At 39.4% G+C, this 23275-nt stretch overlaps 2 pseudogenes; one reads left to right on the top strand and one right to left on the bottom strand.

The window, feature by feature from the left end:
* Nucleotides 1–378: 378 nt before the first annotated feature.
* Nucleotides 379–497, top strand: LOC148105251 (5S ribosomal RNA; annotated as a pseudogene).
* A 5704-nt stretch (nucleotides 498–6201) lies between these two features.
* On the bottom strand, nucleotides 6202–23045 carry LOC148105252 (beta-1,4 N-acetylgalactosaminyltransferase 2-like; annotated as a pseudogene).
* Between the last annotated feature and the right edge of the window lie 230 nt (nucleotides 23046–23275).

The raw sequence follows: 23275 nt of genomic DNA on the forward strand, positions 1-23275 counted from the left end.
GTCATTGAACTGCTTTTGATCCAGAGAAGGGGTGTATTAAAAGACCCAAAGCAGCTGCCCATTAATGAGGGCACATTAACGACATTGCTTTTGGCTGTTTTCACCAATGTCTTGTTCTGCTGGCTGAGGCCACCTACAACACACCAGGGCCAGTGCTGCTGGCCGAGGCTAACTACACCACACCAGGCCCTGTGCTGGTTCCTGAGGCCATCTTCAAAAATCCAGGACCTGTGCTGCTGGATAAATGCTAAACTGAGTCTTTGGCTTAGGGTATTAGGCAAGCATGCAGGTAGGGTTATAGGATTGTGTTCGTAACTTCAGGTACTGGCCACCTCATCACTTGATTCCATAAATTGACACATTGTGCTGTGGGCAGCAGCTTACGGCCATACCACCCTGAGCACGCCTGACCTCGTCTGATCTCGGAAGCTAAGCAGGACTGGGCTTGGTTAGTACTTGGATGGGAGACTGCCTGGGAATACCTGGTGCTGTAAGCTTTTCATTTTCATGTCATTGAACTGCTTTTGATCCAGAGAAGGGGTGTATTAAAAGACCCAAAGCAGCTGCCCATTAATGAGGGCACATTACAGTTTTTTCTGATTGCTTAAGCACATTTTTTGTAACTATTGGCTATTTTTGCAAAACTCTACACACAAATAAGAAAACCTGTCACCCAATTATCAAAACATTGTAGTTCTCTTGCAAAAGCGAACACAGCTAGATTAACTCTTCACACCTTCGTAAAAATGGTGTTTTCGTATCAAACAGTACACACAAGCCATCATCTACTAAGCACACAATGCGACAACTGCACACTGAAGGTATGAATACAAAACACATCTGGCTTTTGCTTTCTCTGTGCACAACGTAGGCTATGTCAGTTTGAGCTCATACTTTTGTCATAGATCCGTAAGCATAGAGGGATCCAAACTTCAAGTACTGGTGTTTATTCACACACATCAAAACAAACACAAGTGTTTATTACCAAGTATAGGATTATTTGCAATCGCCATATTGACTATATGGGTTTCTTGGTCTGCAGTGAACATGCTTCCTCTGCCCCAGCATCTGGTCGTCTAGCAATTCTGTAAAGTAACAATTTAAGTATTTTTACATCTATGGTATTGTTGTGTTTCTCATCAGCGTATGGCAGTCCTACAAATCTTAGTGCAAAGTGACTGTACTAACCGATTCTCATTTCAAAATATCCTTATGATACTTGCTACAGTGTAGCGGCTCGAGTTAGGCTGAACCCGTTGGCCAGCTCCCCTCAGGGTCATTCCACAGTTGATTACATGGTCCACTATTGTAGCTCTGATGTCATCAGCAATTCTATTTCTTACTCTTCTTACCCTTCCTCTCCCCCCTCCTCGTCCTCCTCTCCCCCCTCCTCATCCTCATCTTGCTCCTCCTTGTCCTTGTCGTCCTCTTCTTCCTACTTCTTCACCTCCACGTCCTCTTCCTCGGCCTCCTCTACTTCTCACTCTTCCTGCTCCCTCCATTGTACTCCACACACAGAGCTTACCTGCATTATAGTGCTTATGCTGATTGCAAAGTGAACTAATTATCTAAAAAGGTTTTCACATGTGACAGTGTGCCAGACAGTTAGCAAAATAGTGTAAATAATAGCCTTAAATGTGTATAGTTTTGCTAGGAGTGCATTGATCATTTGGAAATTGAGTGTAAAGCAGTGAGTTGTGTTTACAGTTCTGCAAAAAGAGTGCTGTGCAGTGGATTGTAGCTACAGGTTTGCAAAGTGTGTGTTACAAAATGGCAAACTAAGTGCAAAGCAGTGTTTGTGCTTTTAGTTTTGCAAACTCAGTGAGTGGTTTTGCTATAAGTATTAATAGTTTTAGAAATTGTGCTATAAGAATCACAGTTAGGGTTTAAGCAATCAGAAAAAACTGTAAAAACCAGACAGCATTTCATCAGAGCAGGGTCGGAGCAGGGTTTGTTAATTGCAATACCCCAAAGAAACCACTAGATGTCACTAGCTGGAAGGCTGGTGATGTGTGTATATCATCGCCGTCTTCTGTTTTATCCAGTAGTGCTGCTACTGCATAAAACAACACTAATACTAATTTGCAGTGTTTTTTTTTTAATAAATAGAAATCATTGCAATGGTTTCAATTATTCAAAGTAGACTAAACAGATTTGAATAAAAGTATTAGAATCAAACTGGAATAAAAAATAACAACACAGCACAACACAACTTGATTTCTATTTTCGTTTCACCTTTCTTTTCAACTTTTCAACAAATTAGTTGAAAACAGCATCCGCAATACAACAGGATTTCTGTAAAGTCACATAAAAATGTAAAAGCATAGTTTTGTGACTGAATTTTTGCCATCAACATGCATTGTACCATTTTGGGCGCTCTCTGTTAACACAACTTCACACTACTTGAAAGCTTTGTGCAAGGAAAGAGACAATAATAGAAAGGCAGAGCAAGCAATGGTGTGGCTAGCTAAGACAACCCTTCACTCCTTAAATATCAGTTTGAATATATGTTTTGATTTGTATAATTTTTCATACATTCAACTTTTTGTGCAGTTTACTTCTCACAGTTTATTTATCTTAAAAATATACAGGCGGTAGGATTAGGAAACACACACACACACACACACACACACACACACACTGACATGTCCTGTGTCATGGCCCAGCTTTTATAAGATTTTATTTTGTTATTTAAATATTCTATTTGATTTAATCTTGATATTGTTTTCTGTATTTTATCCCTCACTGTTTTTATTCTTTATCTTAGTTTCAAGTTGTTTCAGAGTTTAAAGACCCTTTGGGGGAACACTTTTTCTTCTTGGGCTATGTGTTTTTGTGACTAATCACAAATACACTTCAATACAGAAAACTGACTTTCTATTTCCAAAAATCTGGTTGGGAAAGTACAGATATTTTTTTTTAATGTAAAAAGAAAGGATGTCGATCCTGAAGCACTTATTGAAAGTACTGAGCTGCTCGTTTAAACTTCTCCTGACGTTCTCTGGTAGAGTTGGCCTTCAGATTGTGAATTTAGCATATTCTACTAAATAAAAGGTTTTTATTTAAGTTTCCTACAACTGTATCTTGAAAGAAAATAAGATTCTCTGCTAAGTGGAAGACATTGCATTCCATTGGCTCTATGATGTGACGGATCAATGTAATGGAAATAGTTTCCTTCTGTTGTTGCTGATGAATCACACAGAGGACCCACAACCGCATTTACAAATTCAGGTTGACAATGGGCAGAGCTCTTCAGTGAAATTGTTCTTTGCTTTTCTAACACAACTTATAAAGTTTTACAGCTGTGTACACCACCAATTAGAAAATAAAACCATAAAAAAATCCAATGTACAACCGGGGAATTTCCAGAGAAGACTTTAGCACTTACTGGATGATGTAGTGGTGTGTTTACGTAAGTAGCTGCCTCTGTTTAAAATGGCTACATAAATAACAAGTTTTTGATTAAATCAGAAGATCTTCATCTTTCCTAAATGTTGAGGTTTCACTTTCTAATTGCTTCTTTTATTGAGCATAAAAAGAGAGCAAAGAAGATGAGTGGTTTAGCAGACAGATCAGATAACAAAACTAAACATGTGGTTGAACATTTAAACAACAGGGCTCCTATCTGTGTGAAAAAGACCAGGATTTAGCTGGACTGCAGCCATAATAAAACTGACTTGTATTTATTACATGCTAGAGATAAAGAAGTTATTCAACCCTTGATAAGTACCTCCTTTATCAAAGAATACACTAAGCCGTCCTTTATGAAAGGACAGAAGATAATGTCAACGGACTATTGGACCTTCATTAATAAGATGAAGTGAAACTGATCGTGTAAGTGTTAATTATTAAGTTTCAGTAAAAGGACTAGATGTTACAGTATCAGGGGTTGTAACATCTAGTCCCGAATCTTTCATGGTCCTGGGCTTTGACCCAGTGTTTTAAGTTTGTTGTTATGTTTATTGTATTGTTTGGTCTTGTTCACTCTTTGGGGAATTATTGATTCTTATGTTACGTTTTCAGAGCCCTGATCCAAGTTGTTATTTCACAGAGTTTTGTCACCTCTGTGTGTTCTCACCAGCACCCCTATATGTAGTTAGTCATGTCTGGTTATGGATGTCAAGTCTCTGTCTTGTCTCCATGTCGCTCTTGTTCTCCCTCTGTCCCACACTCTCTGTGTTTAGTTCATCTGAGTCTCACTAGGTGATTCTCTCTTTCCTCTTTTTATGTGATATCCTCTTGTCCTGTGTGCATTATGTTCAGTTCTGCTTCCCCTGTCTCGTCAGTCAGACTTCAGCCGTGTTCCCCTCCTCTCTGCCCCGATTTCCCTTTTGTGTAAACATTGTCTCTGTCGTCTCCTGTCTGCTGTCGATCTCCATCATCCTTCCAGCTGTGTGTTCTGTCAGTTTAGTGTTTCCCAGTTTAATTTCCAAGTGCCTTCATGGTTTTGTTATGTCAATCTGTGACTCCTGCAATAAAGCTGCCTTTGAGTCCTGCCTTTTTTGGACCTATCCCGCCTCACCCCACACAGCTTTCATGACAGTTTCCTGTGTGTGAACCTTCATGAAAAGCTGAGAGAAACCAAATATATGAACTATAAACATCTTTTCTTGCTTGAAGATCATACACTCTAATATATATATTACATGAAAATATCATGAATTGTATTTACATTATCAAAGGGAACATAAAGTTTAATATAATTCAGTCTGAATGTGTTTTGTCCTAAATTTAAGCGATGCTGTAACATCAGCCAATCATTACTCAAGTCACAGAAAGTTTTAGTAAAGGTCCAGTGGAAAAGCAAAAATCTCAACCTCACAACAATGTTGACCTCAATAAAACACATTTATAGTGATGCTAACAGAAACTTGATTTCCCTTCGCTTTTAGCACAACTACCATATTAATCTGATTAAAGGCTATTATTAGAGTTTCTTTTGCTGAAGCAAGCGATTAGGAATTGCAATTATAGCACTGCAGGGAAGAATATTTCAGAAATTAAGGAAATCAAAAAATGATGACTTGAGCTCAATGGTGGGCTGAGAACACAAGTCCATAAGTTCTCTATGAGCCTATCAATCTATCATCTTGATGCATTCTCAATCATCTAGGAAAATAAATCTCCAAAAGTTGATTCTGTTCATCTGGACATAGCGTATGAAGAAGTCACTTGGATGAGTGATGTCTCACATGTAAAAACTGAAAAAGAAGAAAGAGAACACCATCACAAATTCAAAAGCCTTCTCTCTTTAAACCTGTCAGCCTATTGTGGATCATTAAAACAATGGATGCTTGTGTACCAACCATAACTTATTTCATTGTGTCAGTTACTACAGTTACTACAGCTGTGTACACAGTGTGAAATAGTTAGATGCTATTAGTTTTATTTATTAGATTTATTTACACTTTAAAAATTCTAACAGGATATGTTCTTAAAGCGTAAGAGAAGTTTGGAATCTCTAAAACTGTGAAATTTTCCAAGGACTTAGAGAGGTTTTTCTCAGAAGAGGTTACAATTATTTGAAGAATTATACAGATACATGAACTTCATTTAGAAATCTCACTGGCAGTATATTCAGTGCGCATGAAAAGGGCTTCATTTTATTTCATTTTATCTCCACTGTAAGATTCCCCAAAGACACAGTATGAGGGTCTATAAGCTGGAACACATTCATAATGTGAAAATACATTTTGCATGGCTTTAATATTATTTAACTTTTTATGTTTTATGTAGTTTAATGTAAAGGTTACTGTACAAAAAACAGTTGAGATGCGCAGATTTTTCACTAAAAACTTATGAAAATTAATTATAGCCCCTAATTTTCTTCTGTAATGTTTTTACCTGTTGCTGAAAGTGACCAGTAACTTTATAACAATAACTTCTCAACAACTATAACTCACTATAACTATTACTTAATGAGTAACCAATAACTTGTTCTAGCATAAATGCTATGGTGACTTCCAAACTTCAAAGTCCTTATTTCATCAACAACATAACATTTATTGAATTTGGTTTTATTCGGAATATTTGGAAACATCCAATTTGAATTCTTCTTATTATAGCATACAGTATAGTAGAATGGATTATGAGAAACATTGACAATTACAGGCAAAGCAATATCTATGAAAACATTGCTCTGAGTAAAATAAAGTGCAGTATATAACTACAACCAGTTCACTGATGTTCTCTTAAGGTCTTCTATGCATATTTGATGCACTTAAGGTGGTTTTTGAAGAAATGAAGCTGCAATTTGAATTCTGAGTCATTCTTTCTAGGATTTCTGAACTTGCGATAACGAGCACTTCTGGCTACATGTTGATGGTCAATGGATACATCACCACAAGTGGCAACAAGTAAATAGCCCAGGCCATCCATAAAGAACTCTAGATTAAAAAAAAAACAAGTATTTTAAAATAAAACATTTTGTTATCATAGCTAAGCAAAACTGGAAGCCCCCCCCCTTCTTGTCGCTTTTAAACCAAACTGAAATCTGGACCTACCTGAATGTGCTATCCACTGTAGCTTAGGGTCAAAACCCACCCTCTGTACAGCATCTGTACGGGCCAGGAAGAAGTTGACCACTCCACTGGCCAAAAAGCATTGTGGAACTGAATGTAATTTCTTATTAGACTTCCTGTATAAGCAGCCACCTTCAGTTTCTTCTCCTTCTTCATAGATAAGAGAGAAATAAAACTGATTCTCTTTTACTGACCCACCAACCTAAAAAGAAGAGAAACCGAAAAGCAAGCTATAAATATTGTCATGAACAGAGATGGGCAGTAACATGTTTACTTTTTTTCAAGCAATGAGTAAAGTAAGGGATTACTATTGCAAAAAAAGTAATTAACACGTTATTGCGTTACTAAACTGTGATTTTGTTTGTGAGAGTGTCTCATGACAATGACGTAAGAGCGTGCATGTCCGTGGAAGCAACAGACGTGTGCAGATTAACAATGAACAATATGGAGTGCGGGAGAGAGTACGACCATGCAGCGTTTAAAGTGTGGAAGTACTGACATTACTTTGAGTTTGATTCTGTAAAAAGTGACAAAACCATTAGCGTCCGCTGTTACTCTGCGTGGGAAGAAAAGTTCTTTCTACAGAGAAAAATGTAACTTCAAATCTGAGCAAACACTGAGCACGCTGCCACAGGAATGTGACATTCACAGAGAAATCCCCGGACCACCCCACTGACATGACTGCTGTGACAACGGGCAAACCCTCAAACTCCTGCAAACAGGTTAAAATAGATTTAAGAGCGACAGGACTCAGTGCTGCTGAGTCTTTGATTTTATTTATTTTCTGCTGTGTTTTACTTGTATATTAAAGAGATTAGAGATGAAAGATTAAAATATGATGGATTGTGCAGAAAAAAGAGAATTGGGCTGAAAGGTCTATTGCTTTATATTCAGGTTGTGTATCACGCTTTTAAAAACTAACTAAGTAACTAATTACTTTTGAAAATAGTAATCAGTAAAGTAATGGGATTACTTTCTTGGAGTAGTAATTAGTAGTAACTAATTACTATTTTCAAGTAACTTGGCCAACACTGGCCATGAACGCCGAACAGATAATTGTGACTTCTGTCGGATTATGATATTACTTTATGCCATGTTAGACCCCTAAGTAAAGATTGTGAATTATTATGTAGTTTTAGTTTGCATTATTCTCCTGAATTAGAAGAAGGTGATAACTATTACATTTGGTAAATTGATTTGCATTACATTAGACTGCTGATTTATTGTGAATGGATGATATTGTTTTATGATGCATTATACTGCTGAGTTATAAGAAAATATTGTTCACAGAAAGTCATCGCGTTATTTGTCTGATTAGAAGAGAACAGAGCATACTGCCCCATTTCATCAGGAGCAGATAAACAGGGAGCCAAGGTCGTAGCTTAGGCGCTGTGTGAGAAAGAATGTGAATGTTTAGGCTTTTATGATTAGGTGGGGGCCACTAGAGGCTATAAGAGTTTGATCAAGGCTCCACCATTTTGAGATCTGATGCTGTCTGCTGTATGGTGTCCATCTCCCACGCGTGTGTTCATTAAATCATCGTTTGACTTGACCCGGCCGGACCAGTGTGGTTATTTTTGGTTTTCCTCTTGTATCCATCCCCAATATTTGAACCCGTGACAGTTTTGGGGGCTTGTCCTGTGGTACTGGGATGGAAGTTTTGGAGGTTTGGACGGTCCGAGGTGGTTGAACGGGCAGGCACGAGCCAGTGGTCTGACGTGAGTGGGCAAGCCGGCACATTTAAAGGTGAGGCACAACCTGTTGAATGTAAATCCAAACTGTGCCAAATTGGACTGTATAAATTAAAAGTCTACTCACTGAAATTACTGGTGAAGGCCTGTTTTGATTTTGATGAAAAATCTCATGAGTTTTGAAACTTGAAATAAGCTTATAAGTTACAATACTGAGTTAGAGGCTCAAGATAAAGGAAAATAATACTGAGTTAGAGGCTCAAGGTAAAGTAAAATAATACTGAGTTAGAGGCTCAGGTAGTTTGATAGGGAATTGGTCAGTTTGTGAGTTAGAGGCTCCATTGGTCTAAAGGATTGCATCTGTGTTGGCCATGTTGAGAGTTAGAGGCTCCATTGTCCATAACGTTGCATTTGCGTCAGTCATACTCTTGTTTTAGAGGGTTGACGGCGGTTTAAAAGTATTATAAATTTTGTGAGAACGGTGGTTAGAGGCCACTAAGAGGCGCATAGCCCGGAGGTTACGCTCCCTCCTGGCCGCGGACGCGCGACCTTGACCTGTCGGCGAACAGGGTTAGTTCAGTTGGCTTGACTGTGGGGTACAGGGCATCCTGGAACAAGCTAGGAGTTAGAGGCTCCTTATCTGCGCTTTTCTGGACACTTTAAATTGAGTTAGGGACTTTAGAGATGAGGCCAGATACAGTTAGAGGCTGATACTGGTTAATTGATTACAAAAAAGTTGGACTTTCTTCGGTTGGACCCGTTATCTTAAATTTGTCAAAATTGTGTAGGCGCTAAAACTTTCAGGCCTGAGAGTGATTGTAAATATAAGACGTCTTTGTAATATAATAGAAAGTTGAGTGTGAAACGAGGCTGTGTGTGACGACAGTGCGCTGCAGCGCTGCGAGCTATTTTGTGTGAACATGCAAATGAGGTGGCTGCTGTGAAGCCCACAGAGGACTTCCTGTTTAGCGTGTTATTGAGTTTTATAAGTATGATTTGCAAACAATGATACATGCCTGTAATTAAAACGCTGATTTTGCTGATTATAATATTACAAATAAAGTTTTGAATGACTACGGTGAATGTTTGATGTTTGGCTGAGTTTTGATATGGGAGAGACGGCTTCGCAGCTGCTGGGGGTAAGTGACCGGAAACTTGCATGCCCATAAAAGGCAACTGCCTGACTGTGTGAACTATGCACCAAGAGAGAGAGTAAAATTTAGGTAGATGAACCAAATGGATGTTGTAAGAAAAATAGTAAATGAATGTTTTAGTCTCTTAATACAGGTGGATTTCTCTCAACCAGGAGACCTGAGTACAGCAGCAAAAGGATAGATTAACAAAATTGGGATGACACAGAGGCCAAGCTCTGGCTCAAAATTTTACAGGTTGACCTATCACTTTGTCCCCACCCGAAAAAGAAGCTTAAAGGACATCTTCTCCTCCAGTTATCGGTTACCATCACTGGAAATTTTCAGGCAAGTTTTTCACTGAATTGTTTTTGGCACCATGTGTCCCTGAATCTCACAAGCAAGCTCTAATTCCTGGCTGAAGACATGGAATGCTGTTATTTAAGGTGGGAAATCAAAATTTGGGAAACAAAATTAAAAACATACACAATTAGAGAAATGCCTTGTTTGAGAAAAAAGTTAAAATAACCCACCCACAAACGCACACACACGCAATGAAGAAACAGCTTACATTCATGAACACGTGAAGATTTTCCAGCAAGGTTAAAGCAGCAAAACTTAACATACACATGTTGTTAAATGATAAAGTTTATCCACTACTAACAAATAAACTCTCTGGGTTGCAGGACAACAACTTGACTTCAAAAAGACAGACACTGGTATGATAAACCAGTGATGAAATAATAAATTTAGTGGTTAAAAGAGTCAAATTGTGACATGTTTTCCTCTGATTGATTAATACAAGTGATTATTGAATGAAATAAAAATTCCTTTTTTGAATTATTAAACATGATCTTAAGAATTTTAACGTGTACCTGTGTTGTCCTGTCAACTTGGTGGGTTAGGAGTTGATTATATAGTGAGAAAAAACAAAAAAAAGGGGGGGAGAAGGCTGACACAGGGCCTGGCCCCTCTCTGAACAACACAGCCAAAACAACATCATTTTCCTGTTCGTCTGTTTTTGTTTTGTTTTTGTTTTTTCTCTTTATGCTTAATTACAGGCTGCTTTGTCGGCCCGGAAAGCCGAGGCTGACCTGGACTCCTGCTCTCCCCTCTACCATCTTTGCTCTCCCTTCTACCATCTTTGATGTGACCCTGACCAAATGCTACAGCAGCTGGACTCACAACAACAGCCTGAGAATGTCAACAGTGCTGCAGGAAAACGATCTCATGCAGCAGAGACGGAGAACGTTAAATCCAAGGCCCGTTTCACTACACGGGGGAGATTTCCAGACAGCTTCAGCTGACAGAGCTGTGACGAGATGCCTATTAAGCCCGGATGAAAAGTGAGGCCGAGCAAAGAATGCTGACCTTAACAACACTGCATTAAACCTGTGCAGGACAGTGACGGACCAACACGGAGGATCGGGCAGCAAAAAGGGCGTGCCAGAGACACGAGGAGTAACTGAGGTCAGAAGGCACCTCAGATTGGACAAAAGCAGCAGAAGAACATAAGCTGAAGGCACAGGTGTCGGGGCTCAGCCAGGAGCTGACCTCTGAGAAGAGCCGAACAGCAGAGCTGCAGAAGGCCGTGGAGCAAAGCAAGGAAAACATCAATAAACTTCAATCTGACGTGTACGGAAAAGACTCTGAGGTTTCTGCCCTCAGTGAGAGCTCAAGACATCAGAGCAGAAACTGAGCATGCCTCAGGAGGAGCTGGCTGCTAATCGAACCCATCAGTCAGACTTGGAGTCCCAGATACAGGACTTAAAATCAGGCCGGAGCTTGCTGGAGCAGGAGGTTGTCAAACCTGAAGAGAAGCTCCAACACAGGAGCAAACCCTGAAGAACCTACAGAAGCAAAAAGGGTCATGTTAAGGAGGAACTGGACAAGGAGAAGATGCAGGACACTGGAGAAAAGGACTGCCTCAATTGGGGCCAGAACCAGTATGGAGAGAACTTTGGGCAGCAGCACCAATGGACCCAAACGGACTGAAAAGGGGGAGGCAGGACCCCAGAGCACGCTTCAGGCCATGGTTTACCCAGAACACCAGAACAGGAAAGTGATGAACACAAACACACACACAAACACACACATCTACATACACTGACTCAGAATCAAGAGAAACACACATATGAACACATATGCACTCGTTGATTGACTGAGAAATGACACACACACACACACAAATCGAAATGCTGATTCAATTCACTGAGAAGTGATCCACACACACATACACACATACACATGTTTGTGCAATGAAGAGTGATACACACACGCTGATGCAATGAAGAATGCTTTACTAACAAATGCTATGCTGATACGCAAAATGCTGCACACAAACCTCCAAATACAGAATTTGTTACAACAACAAGAAGTAATTGATTGTTAATTGGTTAAATGCATTTCATGTCACCCAGAGGGCATTTGTGTAGATTTAGGGGACAGGGTCTAAAGCAGTTTGGTTATGAAAACAATGTCTGTGAGTGATGTCTGTTTATGGCTCAAGGCCTCGACTGAATTGTTTACTGTGCTTCGCACAGCCTGATAAGGAGCAGTGGTACAGAGTGAAAATGATGAATTAACGGTGTGAGCCTTATTTCGGAGCGCCACATTTTTGTGATTGAGATTTAATTGAAGGAGGAACACACTGAAACATGAAAAAATAAATAAATTTAAAAAAAAGAAAGAAAAGGGGGCCAGCCCTTGGATTTACGTAAGCATCCCATGTGTATTTAACACAATTGCCTCAGGCTTTAAAGATCTGTACAAAATTCAACAGGAAATCATAGCTTCCCTGTATTTCCTATATTGTTGGCATGCTGGTGAGTGCTGTTGCTCCACAGTAAGAAGGTCCTGGGTGCAAGTCCACAGTCTGGCTAGTTTGCAGTGGTTTCTCTCTGGGTATTCTGGTTTCCTGCCACAGTGAAAAGTCATGAAGCTATTAGAGTTAGGTTAATTGATGATTCTAAATTATCCGTGAATGTAAGTGTAAATGGTTGTTTGTTTCTAGGTGATAGACTGGTGACCTGTTCGGGGTGCACCCTGCCTCGTAACCTATCACTTTAGAGTTATTTCCCAGCCCTCGTGCAATTAGGATAAAGATAGGAGGATGGTAGTTGTTGTAGACCGATTCAATTTTTATGGTAACCAGAATTTAGACTTTGTTGAACCGTAGGCAATATGAAGACAACATGTAGTATTTAAGGGACCAAGTAGAATTTGGATAAAAGTTATTGAATAGTGTTGAAATAAAATGACAGAATTGTGAAGGATTAAAATATTCCAGGAGCTTAACTTACTCCATCTGAACATGTCTTAATCGTGTAATATGAACTCAAAATGCACAGGTTTACTGAATATGAAAAGGTTGTGTTGATTTAACTCAGTTGTTTAAGTTTCTATCAAAGCGAAACATTTGTGTGTAACTAGTGTCCATTATTGAATCAAATAAGTCCAACATGTTTTTGTCAGTGCGAAAAGAAGTTACGGTACCTGTATTCCTACACAATATTGTCCCGGGACGGAGAAAAAGTTTCTGGTGAAGTTTTGTTGATTTTGGGTTTTGCTTAAAACTAGGTTGATTTTATCAGTGAGGTTTGGATTGTTTTCTTTCTCTAAGAGAGAGAAAGATGGTTTTATGTTTGGACATGTTTCCAACGGGCCCCAGTATTTGTTATTATATGAGTATTTTATTGGTTACGTTTGTCTTTGCTTTTGTTACAGTGCACTGAAATAAGAACATCTGAGAGGAGTGATCCACCGGTGGTGATATTTTGGTATTTTGTGAGTTCCTGATTTAACAAATCAGCTCTTTAATCCAGGCCTGAGAGATTGAACTTTAAAGCGCTATAAAACATTCTTACTGAAAACAGTTGCAAAGTATTTTTCTCCATGATTATAATGGGCTCTGGAGAAATTCACTTATATGGGACATTGATCACATGAGAAGTCCTGAGCCTAAAAGGATTGCAGCGAGTCAATCCAGTCCAAAGAAACAAGGAACTGTTTTCCTTTAAAATGATGACGTCATCTTGCTGGTGATGGAGCCTCGAATAGGTTGCGTGTGAGACTCCATTATCAGCAATATCTGGTATGAATGTGTGTGAATGTATGCATGTGACTGGACTGTGATGGACTGACGACTAAAAGTTTAAACTGACTTGATACTGAGACAAAAACGGTACCGACTTTAGGATTAGTAAATGCCCACAAACAATTCACCCAGCCTGTAAAAGAAGGGTGGATGTTTTGTCTCGCTTTGTTTTGTTTTTGCAGGAGTAGAAGGAGGACAGAGACTAAAGGGGGAGGCTGTAGCTTCACATGAGTGTGAACTGCAGACTTAACCCTTTGGTTGCTAATTTTGAGTTACTGATGTTTCCATCAAGAAAATTGTGTTTTATTAGCTGTGTTTCAATTAATGCATCACATTATATTGTTGGGAATGTTAAATGCTAAAATGGAGAGAAGCTTTGATTTCACTCATGACTGAAAATGTTATTATTAACCATAGCAGGCCACTGTAAAAAAGCCAATTAATTTTGATAGAGAAAAAAGCAAAAAAAACCCTCTATTAATGTCTATGAATAACAGGGGAATGATAGACTTGTTACATTTAAAATAGAGATATGTAATGACAAACACTGGTCCACGTCATTTAGGTTCTCCATTGAAATAGTCAATAATTTAGAAAAGTAAGATAGAACCGACAGGGGCATGTGCTGAGATGTGGTGCTGCACAAGAACGAGAGCAAAATAAAGAAAAATTATTGTGTTTAGCTTTGATAAATTAAAATTAAAATGTACCATTACACTCAGAGGATCAATATGAAATTGAATATATGCTAATTTTGTATGAAGTACATGACTGATAACTGTTCTGTCCTGAGCTTTTGTTTTTACAGCGCCCACTTGACCACACCAACAGTTTCTCGCCACCAAAATTGGGGACTTGCAAAGAATAGGGAGGAATATCATCAGAAGTGGGAAAGGTAAGCCCCGATGGGGGTGATAACATTATTAATTTCACGTATGGTCAAATTCTTAAAACTTGACCCCAAACATGAAGAATTCTTCAAACATTTAGAGACAGAGTGGAGTTCTAGATAAACATAATGTAGCAAACCACATAAGGATGGACCATTGGAATTAATAAGATGGTGAAAAACACGCAGGAAAAATGTTGATCATGTTGATTATGTTTATTCCAGTGTGCAGGGATTGGCTAATCTGACCAGGAAATGTTATAAATGGATTGTCGGAACAGTCAGCGTTAAAGTCACCTTTGACAGTCCAGACTAAGATGGCGTTGGACATCTTCAGGGCAGAAAAAGGGTTGGTGTGACCAAGGTGTGGTTTGGCTTGTTGTATGTATATTTCAAGATGATATGGCTCTGGATGGACCAGTTACCAGGGCATGGAAGGAGGACAGACTTATTAAAGGAAGAGAAGGAAATTTCTGGGATTGGAGATCCTGTGGGTGAATGGTTGACTAAAAGCATGCATAAAATAAAAGCTATTTTTTGTTATTGATTGGTAATAGATTGATAATTGGCCACATTCACAGTTGTATTGACTTGTAGTGGACGTAGTCTACTTCATGTTTAAGCACTCTAATTAACAGATTGAAAATAGTGACATTAAAGGAAGAATATGCAGCGCCACCCTGTCAAATGCCAGTGCCGGTGGGGCTCAGGGATGAATCAGGTGAGCTGGATTCATGGCTGAATTAAAACATAGAGGCCTCTGCTGTGGTCAGTAAGGGATAAAAAGGGTGTGTTTTACTGTTATTTTAGCATCAGCATTATTGTTACATCAGAATCATATAACAAGCATTGCATTGAACATTTATTGAAGCTATTGACATATTAATATTTGTATTACAGTGATTGTTATAACCCCATGTTAATCTTCTATCTACAGGTGTCAAAAGTAGTCAACAAGTTCATGTTGAAGTGAAGTTCATAATAATACAGGTTTTGTTTGTAGACGATTGTGAAGACGCAGGCTCTGGGCGGAGCCCGGAGTTGAACAGATCTAACATGACAATTAAATTGATTTCATTCCCTAACACAGAATAACAAGACTGGAGCAACGACACTGGATAGGAGAAAGTCTGATACTTTCTAAGATATGAGGTCACTAACCTTTTCTTTTAATTTTCTAGCTTCATTGAATGGACACATGGTAGAATTAGAAATGGCTAATTTGTTTATGTCTTTTATTAGAATGAGTGGTTTTAATCATTTTTATACATATCTTGCAAATGTGCTTATAATGAGTTGGCACTCGGTTTTTTGAAGGTCATAAGCTTCGTTCGGCGATAGTCCGGACTGATAAAGTGTAGGAAATGCCTTGAGTGCAGCAGGCTAAATGCAAACACGCTTAAACACACATACACTAAATTAGGATAAGTCCTTGGGACATTCTGAATATTCTAAACAAATTCTGAATCACCAAAAGATCAGTAGACAGCAACATTAGATTGTTAGAGCTGGGAAGAGAGGTGTTTTGGTTTTCTGTCTCTTACAGAGGAAGGAACAGACACCAGACAAGGTCACAGATATACGAGGATCCTTGGCAGCAGAGACAGACACGGTGACTGCGGAAACATCAACTGGGTTCAAGTGTCATGGCATTTTGGGCTCCAGCTAGTCACCTCAAAAGGATGGATCCCATAAACACAGCAATAACCATGAAGGGGTTAAAGGAAATCCAGGAACACTACACCAACGACGTTCGAGAGGCTGTTGGTCATAAGGGGGACACGTTCCTGTTCCTTTTTCTGGGAAACACAGCGGTGACCCCAGAATACACAGATCATTGTTTGAAATCGGGGCAGAATAATCCCCTGATCTGTGCAACGACTGAAGGGTTGTCTAACCCCTGATGTTGAAGAAAGAAGAGCAGAGGATCACCCGACTGGAAGACACTGGTGCCTACAGCAATAAAATAAAGGTTAAAAGCTCCTCGGACAGAGGTTCTAGTCTGAGTACGTTTGGAGGGTATAAGGTAGCACCGAAATAAAGCTGTGGGAGAACTGGGGAGTGATGGGAGTATCATCTGTACCTACTGTTGTTGTTGTAATAAAAGTTTTTCTTGCATCTGAACTGCGCAAACACAGAGGTCATCTCACATATGGTTCACCCAACAGGGGGACAAAGGGCCTAAGGAGTAAGGAGAAATGAACCCGGCAACACTGGATTGCAGGGTGTAAGTGAGCTCTTTAAGTCTAAAGAGCTCATCAGGGGGAATTGTCGGATTATGATATTACTTTATGCCATGTTAGACCCCTAAGTAAAGATTGTGAATTATTATGTAGTTTTAGTTTGCATTATTCTCCTGAATTAGAAGAAGGTGATAACTATTACATTTGGTAAATTGATTTGCATTACATTAGACTGCTGATTTATTGTGAATGGATGATATTGTTTTATGATGCATTATACTGCTGAGTTATAAGAAAATATTGTTCACAGAAAGTCATCGCCTTATTTGTCTGATTAGAAGAGAACAGAGCATACTGCCCCATTTCATCAGGAGCAGATAAACAGGGAGCCAAGGTCGTAGCTTAGGCGCTGTGTGAGAAAGAATGTGAATGTTTAGGCTTTTATGATTAGGTGGGGGCCACTAGAGGCTATAAGAGTTTGATCAAGGCTCCACCATTTTGAGATCTGATGCTGTCTGCGGTATGGTGTCCATCTCCCACGCGTGTGTTCATTAAATCATCGTTTGACTTGACCCGGCCGGACCAGTGTTGTTATTTTGGTTTTCCTCTTGTATCCATTCCCAATATTTGAATCCGTAACACTTCTTTTTCTGTTTGTTTTTTTTAAATCAAAACCAAGTCTTTATCGCAAACTAGTTTATGAGGTGGCTAACCTTTTGTACTGTAGTTGACTTAATAAAATGGTCTTCAGCTAAGCTTGGTCCTAACTGTGTCTAACTTTTGCTTGTTATTGGTTGTAACTCTGAATAACAAGAAAAAAAATCTGATTGGCCACTTTATTGGCTTGCTAAATTGCACTTTGATGCAGCTTAAAAAACAGTCCTTTATTCTAACTTGTTTTTCTTTTTGGAATAGTCAAATAATGCTGATCAGTTGGGTTGTAGTCCAACACAAACTCCAAGTTTAATGACAGCTTCAGTTTACAACTGATATTTGAAACACAACCTAAACCTCTCAACCACTTCCTCCTGCTCACTGTTTACAATATAATACATGTGACTGTGGCTTTTATGCTACATGCTGTATAAAAGGTTATTCCTGTTCCCGTAAAAGTGCAAGGTTTATGATCAGTCTTATCAAAAGGGAATGAGCCTTGGTGGTGATGGTGGAATGGGCGTATTAGGTCACACTTAGAATGCAAACATCTGATTTAGCTAAAGAAGAAAAAAAATCTGACAAAAACACAGAATTCTGCAGTTAATTTAGTGTAGCAGGAATCTAGATCACATTAGTGATGAAAATGATCAACAAATTGGGGGGGGGGGGGGGGTGCTTACAACTGTTAACAGAAATGGATATATATACATATATATTATGTACATAGATCAGTTAGTGTTCTATTTAAAGAAGAAAACATAAATCAGATAACATGAGCTATTTCATTCTCACCACATCCAGTTCAGGGACCGCCTCCATCATCTCCACAAGCTTCTCTATCTTTGTCTTCTCTGTAAACAAAAAGTCATCATCCACCCACAGGAAGTACTTGGTGGTTACCTGGGAAACAGCCAGATTTCTGCCTGCAAACCAGCCCTGAGGATGAAAACACATTTTACAGTCTGTTTTAATGGTCCTTTACCCTCTGAGGTGTAAGTAGTCACTTGTGACATTCATTACTTCTAGACTGGACTATTGTAATTCAGTATTATCAGATTGTTCTGAAAGTTCCTAAAATCACTAATCCAAAACACTGGAGTCTAATCTTAAAAGCTGCAAACTTTTTCTTCTAAAAGCTTACACGTAGGGCTGGATGAAGGCACACTTGACTACCCTCAGACTACTGGATGATTTCATGCGATGCACTGAGCATTTCCTCTCCACTCTTCTTATATTTAGGGGATGAGTGATTTAAAGTCTAATTCTAGAAAAGAAAAAAGCATAAAATCCTATATTTTACTATTTTAATAAATCCTTCAATAATTATACTGCTCTGTCCAAGATGTCTGATAAAACTCAGTATGAATAAAAACCCCCACAAAAAACACAATCTTACGTTCTAAATGTCTATGCATACCTGTGCTGGAGGCATGATGTAATGTTTTCTCCGGTAATGTGCTCTGGTTCAAAGTTGTCATCTGCAACAATAACTTTTATGGTGCTATAGAATTTTCGGATACTGTCCAACAAGACCTTCAGCTGTTCGTACCGCAGGAAGGTCTTTGTGGCGATGGTAACTTGAGAGCTGATATCTGACAGACAGAAGCAAAAAAATGTTTCAAGAAAATAAGACAGATCATCTGCTACAGAGTAGAATGAGTTTTGTGCAAACTGTGCAAATTGAACAGCAAACTTTTCATTGCTGAAGCCGCTACACTGAAGTGCTGCAGCAAGGTCGTTGTTGCCTGTTGTTGTGGTAACCCCCGAACCAAATGGTGGACACCAGAGGTGAAGGGAGCCACCAGGCTGAAGTTGTGTCGGGCTTGGTTAGCCTGTGGGACTCCAGAGGCACCTGAAAGGCCAAGCGGAACGCAGCTTGAGCAGTGGGTGAAGCAAAAAACTTGAGTGTGAGAGCAGTTCAGAGCGGCCATGGAAAAAGACTTTCGGACTACCTTGAAGAGATTCTGGCAAACCTTCTGGCGACTCAGGAGGGGAAGGCAGTGCTCTACCTGCACTGTGTATAGTGCGGATGGAGCGCTGCTGACTTCGTTTGAGAACATTGTCGGGCAGTGGAAAGAATACTTCGGAAGGAATACTTCGAGGACCAGCTTAATCTCACTGGCACCGTGAAGGAAGCAGAGTCTAGGGACACATTATTTTTCGCATCTGGTTTCTAAGCACTCAGCCAAAGGAGTTATAGATTTAATAATCCACAAGGAACAAAAACAAATTGTGAAGGGGAATTTAACTTAGAATACTTAATATTTTAAGTGGCAGCACGGTGGCACGGTGGTTAGCACTGTTGCCGCACAGCAAGAAGGTCCTGAGTTCAATTCCAACATCAGGCTGGGGTCTTTCTGTGTGGAGTTTGCATGTTCTCCCCGTGTTTGCGTGGGTTCCCTCCAGGTACTCCAGCTTCCTCCCACCGTCCAAAGACATGCAGCTTGTGGGGATAGGTTAATTGGATAATCCAAATTGTCACTAGGTGTGAATGTGCGAATGAATGTGAGTGTGAATGGTTGTCTGTCCCTGTGTGTTAGCCCTGTTAGCCCTGTCCAGGGTGTACCCTGCCTCTCGCTCTATGACAGCTGGGATAGGCTCCAGCGCCCCCCGCGACCCTGAAAAGGATAAGCGGAAGTGGATGGATACTTAATATTTTAACAACACACTATTCCCACTAACTAGTAGTAAGATACAAAATAAAACCAAAGAAATAATTGGGTTGGCATATACTGTGAAAGAACCTTCATAAAATTCATGGTTTTCCTGCATTTCTCTCTCTCTCTCTTTTAATACCCTTGTTTAAAAAGTAGATTCCTACCTGTCCCCATGTCATACAGGACTGGTACATGAGGCTGCTTGATGGCAATAGCGAACACAGCTTTATGGTTTTCAAACTGGAAAGTTACTAAAAAAAGAAAAAGAAAAAATACTTATTGTACACTAAAAAGAAGATTTGGGCTTAAAAGACAAGACTGAGTTCCCAGACAATGCAGACCAAGGTCTCCAGTGTTGATATGGTAGACTGTGCTAGTATAGGACACTTTGACCAGCACGTCATTGAGCAGCTCCAGGCTCCCGGACTTGATTATCAATTCTTTCTCACCAGAACCTGTGAATTACAATTTCACAACATTTCATTCCAGTGTCTTCTTTAGATTGAAGTTTGATTGTGAATGTCATAACATATCAAACCCATCATATCATGCAGTGACCCCTCCATGCCCTATTCATACTTTCAGGACATAAATGTTCTGCCATAGAATAAAGTTAATGACTCAGAACATATTTGTTCCTGATTTGCAGTGACCCATCCTTTTAAAGGATATATCAGACACAAATCAAGCCAACAAATTAACCTCCACAAAATAACAGATTTGTTTAGTATAGGAGTTCTAGCTTTTTTTGTCACCAATTTGTATATAAACTGATGAGAAGTGGAATCTCACCTTCGACTGTGACCTCTGCTGGTGGAATATCTGTGGTCAGGATCCCTTTAGAGACTTTTAAGACCACCTAGAATAGAAAAATCTGAATAAACTAAAAAGTACTCCAAGTATTCATACTTACACAGACATCTGTGACATCATTCATTTTAATCACAGTGACAGTAAATGCTGGATATAAATTTACATACAATCACAGAAAATTGTTTTCATTTTTAATTTACCTAATTTCTTGTGGTATTTGATTTAGATGTATTATCTTATATTTGAAAGCTGGCCCCAGACCACAACCACAAAACCAGACTCAGTGTCCTGGCCTGATGTTACTGCAGGGCTTTATGTATGCAGCTAGCAAAATGCTAAAGAGAGCTTAGGGGCCATCCACATGGGAAGCACATGACAACCAGAGACCAAAAAAAGTTATTACGGTAATGTAAATAAGTGACTTCAAGTGAGAATGAATGAAGAAAAGCACTGGTGGGGCAACTGGATAGGTCCTGAGTTAGACTTTATACATTAAAGTAATTATATTATTTGAGAAATAGCTTTGGTTTAATAATCATTTAGCAAATTATAAAATTCATATTACTAACACTCTGGCTTTAAATATCCAACTCATCTTCAGCAAAGTATCTAGGGCCTGACAATTTTGCTTACGGTGGGGTTTCTGTCTTCAACTCAAACTCAACACCAAAATGGCTTCATTTGCAAATGACAAAGAATTATTCCTACAACATAAAGAATGCAAATTCAACATCTTTGTTTCTTTAAATCTCTATGATAATAGTATTAAAATGAAAGTTACCAAGAGCTTCTAAGGTCATCACAATTACTATGAGGAAATTTAAAGTTTTACCAAGCAGAAATACTACAGTGGCAGCCTTGAAGTTCACTGTTTTTTTAAATGAAACATACAGACCTACCTTTGGAGAAATATTTGATACCCATCTTGCACCTCTACTATTCTAACAGAGTTTGTTGAGATTTGCCTATCAAGCTGAACTGTTTTATGACACTAACCTTGTAGCTGCTCCTTTTTCCTGCATGCAGCTGTAAACCTAAAATTAAAATGACCACACTGTGACAGCATCCCATGATGGAAAGAAATAGATACGTCAGTGGTTATATTGACCATATAACAAAGAAAATTTAAAAAGGCAAATGATCAAGGAAGTGACTGAACATGTGAAAACCGAGATCCACCTTCCTGTCTGTAACCATGGTAGCGCTACCCTGAAATTGTGTTTGATAATATATGACATGCTGCAGTGCCTTATTTGGCAGGATCTCTTTTATTACTCATTACCTATGTATTTCTTCATGTCTCACCTGGTATGACAGAGGAGGACAAGGGCTTTACTGTGTAACCTTGGATTGGATACTGCAGAGGAGAGTTGGGCAAAGCAAACAGCTTCTTGGACAGTACAGAAGTTGTCCTGTGGAAGAAATGAGGTGTATGCAACACAGATCATTTTGACTGATCAAGTATAATGACCACAAAGCAACAAATAAGTACTGTGAGGCCAAAGGTCAATCTAAGTAGTGGCATTATTGGATAAGCAATACATTTATCCATATGGGAAATAAAGCATGTAATCATGTTTTCAACAAACATGGAATCATTTCAGTGTGGCTAAAAAAATGAAAATAGTTAAACACCTCTTGAGTTTTGTTTTTTTTTAGCTTTTGAGATTTAGTAATATTAGATGTGGTTCCGCCCCAACTGCTGGTGCTTTGCCCTGCCCCTGTCCCGATCAACATTTCTCACTTTTTAAGAGCTGGTGTGACTAGACCTCTATTCTGTGTGTCAACGTCATACATTTCTGGGCCCTATACTACAACGTGAGATCAACATACCCAGGGTATCTTTCTATTGTTAGGATTAATGTACTTTAAGTAAATTTTCAAAATATTCGTCTTTAAATAATAGTAATAAATATTTAAGTGCAGTTTTTCATCCTAAAAGAAAATAAGGCAGAAACATAAAAGGTTATTTGAACAGCTTCACCTTTAAACTCTGAGCCAACATTATTCTGTACATTTGGCGTCGGTACCAGAGAAAATGCATCAACATGATCCACCCTGGAATCCTTGGAAGCGCTAAAAAAGTGCACGTATACATGGCGTGCGATCTGGGAAGCACGCGCGAGTCAGAACTTGGATGCGGCAGGTCCTTGCCACTAGCGATCATGGCTGTTTAGAACTTTTTTCTGCCGCCAAACAGCGCTGCCTTCTTCCGGTTGACCCGATGTTATCGGAGCATGCTCACCCATTGCAGTTTTATTCGTCGCAATGCCAAAGGTATAGGAGGGGAAGTAATAAGCTGGACGTTATGTTCCTAACTGAGACATAGCTTTGCGCTGGTGAAGTGGCACCTTTGCTGGAACATTGCCCAGGTTGTCTGGGATGGGAGACGGGGTTGCCTCTATCATCAAAGACTGTTTTAAATGCAAATAGATTTTTTTTTCCTCATTTGACTCCCAGCTCCTGACTTTAAGCTGTCCTGTGGTTCTAACTATATGTGAGGGCACATACTTATAACTTGTGGGAAACTGCCATGTAGGGCCTTTATCAGCCTGTCTGAATAAGCCAGGAGGAAGTGATGTATTGAGGAGAGGACGGGCACGCGTGGTTGGGAACGAGCGGGGTGCAGTACGGCGCG

This window comes from Neolamprologus brichardi, chromosome 3 (assembly GCF_056152115.1).
Source record: "Neolamprologus brichardi isolate AB-2024 chromosome 3, ASM5615211v1, whole genome shotgun sequence".
Classification (NCBI taxonomy): Eukaryota; Metazoa; Chordata; class Actinopteri; order Cichliformes; family Cichlidae; genus Neolamprologus; species Neolamprologus brichardi.